Source organism: Salvelinus sp. IW2-2015, unplaced genomic scaffold, assembly GCF_002910315.2.
Source record: "Salvelinus sp. IW2-2015 unplaced genomic scaffold, ASM291031v2 Un_scaffold1305, whole genome shotgun sequence".
Lineage (NCBI taxonomy): Eukaryota > Metazoa > Chordata > Actinopteri > Salmoniformes > Salmonidae > Salvelinus > Salvelinus sp. IW2-2015.
In genome coordinates this window covers 254,926-260,661 of record NW_019942829.1, presented here as the reverse complement: position 1 = coordinate 260,661, position 5,736 = coordinate 254,926, and the positions used below count along the sequence as shown (strand labels likewise).

Here is a 5,736-nt window from a genome sequence, read left to right as displayed (position 1 = left end):
GGCAAAAACAGTTTATATTTTTGGCAAATTTATATAAAATGTAAAACAGAAATACCAAATTGCATTGCCCCCCTCCCCTCTTTTACCCCGCTGCTACTCTCTGTTGTTATCATCTATGCATAGTCACTTTAATATCTCTACCCACATGTACATATAACCTCAACTAACCGGTGCCCCCCTGTATATAGGCTCACTATTGTTATTTCACTGCTGCTCTTTAATTACTTGTTACTTTTATTTCTTATTCTTATCCTTATTTTTTTAAACTGCATTATTGGTTAAGGCTCGTAAGTAAGCATTTTACTGTAAGGTCTACCTACACCTGTTGTATTCAGCATTTTACTGTAAGGTCTACCTACACCTGTTGTATTCAGCATTTTACTGTAAGGTCTACTACACCTGTTGTATTCATCAACAAGGTCTACTACACCTGTTGTATTCAGCATTTCACTGTAAGGTCTACCTACACCTGTTGTATTCAGCATTTTACGTTAAGGTCTACTACACCTGTTGTATTCAGCATTTTACTGTAAGGTCTACTACACCTGTACTCATCATTACTGTAAGGTCTACTACACCTGTTTGTATTCAGCATCTAGTACTACTACACCTGTTGTATTCAGCATTTTACTGTAAGGTTCTACTACACCTGTTGTATTCGGGGCACGTGACAAATAACATTTTATTATTTTATGTGATGTATTCAGACCTTTACTCAGTACTTTGTTGAACGCACCTTGGCAGCGATTACAGCCTCAAGTCTTCTTGGGTATGACGCTACAAGCTTGGCACACCTGTATTTGGGGAGTTTCTCCCATTCTTCTCTGCAGATCCTCTCAAGCTCTGTCAGGTTGGATGGGGAGCATCGCTGCACAGCTATTTTCAGGTCTCTCCAGAGATGTTCGATTGGGTTCAAGTCCAGGCTCTGGCTGGACCACTCAAGGACATTCAGAGACCTGTCCTGAAGTCACATTGTCTTGGCTGTGTGCTTAGGGTCGTTGTCCTGTTGGAAGGTAACCTTCGCCCCAGTCTGAGGTCCTGAGCGCTCTGGAGCAGGTTTTCATCAAGGATCTCTCTGTACTTTGCTCCGTTCATCTTTCCCTCAATCCTGACTAGTCTCTCAGTCCCTGCTGCATTAAAAACCCACGGCATGATGCTGCCACCACCATGCTTCACCGTAGGGATGGTGCCAGGTTTCCTCCAGATGTGACGCTTGGCATTCAGGCTAAGAGGCTCAATCTTGGTTTTCATCAGACCAGATAATCCTGTTTCTCATGGTCTGAGAGTCCTTTAGGTGCCTTTTGGCAAACTCCAAGCGGGCTGTCGTGCCTTTTACTGAGGAGTGGCTTCCGTCTGGCCACTCTACCATAAAGACCTGATTGTGTAGCTGCACAGAGATGGTTGTCGTTCTGGAAGGTTCTCCCATCTCCACAGAGGAACTCTGGAGCTCTGTCAGAGTGACCACCGGGTTCTTGGTCAACTCCCTGACCAAGGCCCTTCTCCCCCGATTGTCAGTTTGGCCGGCCAGCTCTAGGAAGAGTCTTGGTGGTTCCAACCTTCTTCCATTTCAGAATGATGGAGGCCACTGTGTTCTTGGGGACCTTCCATGCTGCAGACATGTTTTGGTACCCTTCCCCAAATCTGTGCCTCGACACAATCCTGTCTCGGAGCTCTACGGGCAATTCCTTCAACCTCATGGCTTGGTTTTTGCTCTGACATGCACTGTCAACTGTGGGACCTTATATAGACAGRTGTGTGCCTTTCCAAATCATGTCCAATCAATTGATTTTACCACCAGTGGACTCAAATCAGGTTGTATAAACATATCAAGGATGATTAATGGAAACAGGATGCACCTGAGCTCAATTTCTAGTCTCATAGCAAATGGTCTGAATACTTATGTAAATAAGGTATTTCTGTTGTTTAAAAAAAATATATGTTTTCGCTTTGTATGTAGATTGATGAGGACATTTTTTTATTGAATCAATTTTAGAATAAATATGTAACGTAACAAAATGTGGAAAAAGTGAAGGGGTCTGAATACTTTCTGAATGCAGTGCAACTCAGAGGCTAAATCAGGTTTCTGTAAGGCCAACATGTGTCATTAGTAATGTCCAGATCAGAGGACATTCCATAGCTAATGTCCACCTGAGGTCAGATTTGACAGAGAATGGGATGGTTCAGACAGCATCTGGGTTACTGAGGTGGTTACTAGGGTGGATCCTAGGGTGGTTACTATGGTGATTCCTAGGGTAGTTACTAGGGTGGTTCCTAGGGTAGTTACTAGGGTGTCTCCTAGGGTAGTTACTAGGGTGGTTCCTAGGCTAGTTACTAGGGTGATTCCTAGGCTAGTTACTAGGGTGATTCCTAGGGTAGTTACTAGGGTGATTCCTAGGCTAGTTACTAGGGTGATTCCTAGACTAGTTACTAGGGTGATTCCTAGGCTAGTTACTATGGTGATTCCTAGGCTAGTTACTAGGGTGTCTCCTAGGGTAGTTCCTAGGGTGTCTCCTAGGGTAGTTACTAGGGTGATTGCTAGGGTAGTTACTAGGGTGACTCCTAGGGTAGTTACTAGGGTGACTCCTAGGGTAGTTACTAGGGTGGTACTTACCACAAAACTACAGTGTTAGTTCATTTTAATTATATGGTTCTTACCAAGCCATTCTAATTCTACAGTTCTTCTGGTTCTGACCAAGCCATTCTAGTTCTACAGTTCTTCTGGTTCTGACCAAGCCATTCTAATTCTACAGTTTCTTCTGGTTCTGACCAAGCCATTCTAGTTCTACAGTTCTTCTTGGTTCTGACCAAGCCATTCTAGTTCTACAGTTCTTCTGGTTCTGACCAAGCCATTCTAATTCTACAGTTCTTCTGGTTCTGACCAAGCCATTCTAATTCTACAGTTCTTCTGGTTCTGACCAAGCCATTCTAGTTTCTACAGTTCTTCTGGTTCTGACCAAGCCATTCTAGTTCTACAGTTCTTCTGGTTCTGACCAAGCCATTTCTAGTTCTACAGTTCTTCTGGTTCTGACCAAGCCATTCTAGTTCTACAGTTCTTCTGGTTCTGACCAAGCCATTCTAGTTCTACAGTTCCTCTTGGTTCTGACCAAGCCATTCTAGTTCTACAGTTCTTCTGGTTTCTGACCAAGCCATTCTAGTTCTACAGTTTCTTCTGGTTCTGACCAAGCCATTCTAGTTCTACAGTTCTTCTGGTTCTGACCAAGCCATTCTAGTTCTACAGTTCTTCTGGTTCTGACCAAGCCATTCTAGTTCTACAGTTCCTCTGGTTCTTACCAAAGCATCTGTGTGGAGAAGCTGGCCTCTGGCCCGGGAAACCCGCCCCTCCGGCGCCATGGCGACTCAGCTGGACGAAGGTGGTATACTGGGTCATCGGAGACAGGTTCTCTAGCTTCACCACTGGGCCAACCACTGAGAGAGAGAGAGGGAAAGAGGGAGAGAGAGAGAGAGACAGAGGGAAGGAGAGAGAGACAGAGGGAAGGAGAGAGAGGAGGAGAGAGGGAGGCAGGGAGAGAGAGAGAGAGAGAGACAGGGGAAAGGGAGAGAGAGGGGGTGCTCATCACTCACATGCATCAATGACTCCATATGATGATGGTGGCAAAAGTTTCTAAACGTACAAAGAAAGTAATACTTGGAAGAACACAGGAAGAGAACCTTCTGGAAGCAGTAACACAATACATCTCTCAGAGAAATATATTCATTCTCATTGTTCAGTTGTGATAACTAGTGGGATGAAGTTTCAGGAAACATTTACTGAAGCTCACAGGAATGTGATATCATTTAACACATCATTATATGCCCTTTGAGACCAGGGTCCATATTCAAGAGGGTGTCAGTCTCCCCCCCCCCCCCTGACCATGAAACCACCCAGCCTTTACAGGCCCAGCCTTTACAGGCCCAGGGTTTACAGGCCCAGCCTTTACAGGCCAGCCTTTACAGGCCCAGGCTTACAGGCCCAGGGTTTACAGGCCCAGCCTTTACAGGCCCAGCCTTTACAGGCCCAGCCTTTTACAGGCCCAGGGTTTACAGGCCCAGGGTTTACAGGCCCAGGCTTTACAGGCCCAGGCTTTACAGGCCAGGCTTTACAGGCCAGGGTTTACAGGCCCGGCTTTACAGGCCCAGCTTTACAGGCCCAGGGTTTACAGGCCCAGGGTTTACAGGCCCAGGCTTTACAGCCCAGGTTACAGGCCCAGGTTTACAGGCCCAGGCTTTACAGGCCCAGCTTACAGGCCAGGCTTACAGGCCCAGGCTTTACAGGCCCATGCTTTACAGCCCAGGCTTTACAGCCCAGCTTTACAGGCCCAGGCTTTTACAGGCCCAGGGTTTACAGGCCCAGGCTTTACAGGCCCAGGGTTTACAGGTCCAGGCTTTACAGGCCCAGGGTTTACAGGCCAAGACTTTACAGGCCCAGACTTTACAGGCCAGGGTTTACAGGCCCAGGTTTGTTTTGATGTGTAGAATAAGAAATGTAGGATAGACCTGGGTAACAGCAGGTAAAAGTTCATGTCTGTGGTGTACAGTACAGGTAAGAGTTCATGTCTGTGGTGTACAGTACCTTCAACGGTCTTCCATACAGAGGTATTGACCTGCTTGTAGATGACCTTGACAGAGGTCACTGGTCCATCTCCTGTATACGGCTCCTTATTGACCAACACAACCAGGTGATGTGGACCACTGCCGTTCAACATGGGAGGGTTCAGGGGCTTTGGAGGGACTGAGAGAGAGGAAGAGAGGAAACAACTGACCCAATGCACATTCACAAAATAGCTATGGGGGGGGGGGAAAAGTATCAGAGGAGAGGTGGTTTCCCAGACCCAGATTAAGCCTAGTCACAAGACTAGAAATCATTCTCAATGGAGATTATCCATTGAAAGTACTATAGTCTAAAACTAGGAATAATCTGGGTTTTGTGAAATTAGATTTTTCCTCTTACCTTGGACAATAACCGTGAACTCTCTCTCCGCCTGCCCTGCTGTAGTTTTCACCTGGCAGATCCAACGGCCAGTATCTCGCTCCGTGATCTTATCCACCCTAAAGGTAGACGTGGTCTGGTCATCCACCGTATCAGTGTCAAATGCCTAGGGAAATTATACATTTAACCATTTGAGTAGAAGATATGGCTAATGCAGTGATTGCTAACTCATGGTGACCGTGAGTGTGTATGAATCATAGCTGATGCTAATGATTTTTCATCATCAAATTCACTTCCATCTACTTAAGGATTACACATCTATACAACTCAAAAACTAACTGGTCTGGGACCAGGCTACCACTTACATAGCCTGGGAGTGACAATGACCGTAGGAGTTGACAAGACAGCACTAACTGATCTGGGACCAGGCTACCACTTACATAGCCTGGGAGTGACAATGACCGTAGGAGTTGACAAGACAGCACTAACTGATCTGGGACCAGGCTACCACTTACATAGCCTGGGAGTGACAATGACCGTAGGAGTTTGACAAGACAGCACTAACTGATCTGAGACCAGGCTACCACTTACATAGCCTGGGAGTGACAATGACGGAAGGAGTTGACAAGACAGCACTAACTGATCTGAGACCAGGCTACCACTTACATAGCCTGGGAGTGACAACGACCGTAGGAGTTGTCAAGACAGCACTAACTGATCTGAGACCAGGCTACCACTTACATAGCCTGGGAGTGACAATGACCGTAGGAGTTGACAAGACAGCACTAACTGATCTGAACCAAGGCTAC

General features: G+C 46.2%; 1 pseudogene; it reads right to left on the bottom strand.

Moving 5' to 3' along the window:
• The window catches only part of LOC112070363 (angiopoietin-1 receptor-like), a 41,282-nt pseudogene that overhangs the window by 6,622 nt on the left and 28,924 nt on the right, over positions 1-5,736 (bottom strand).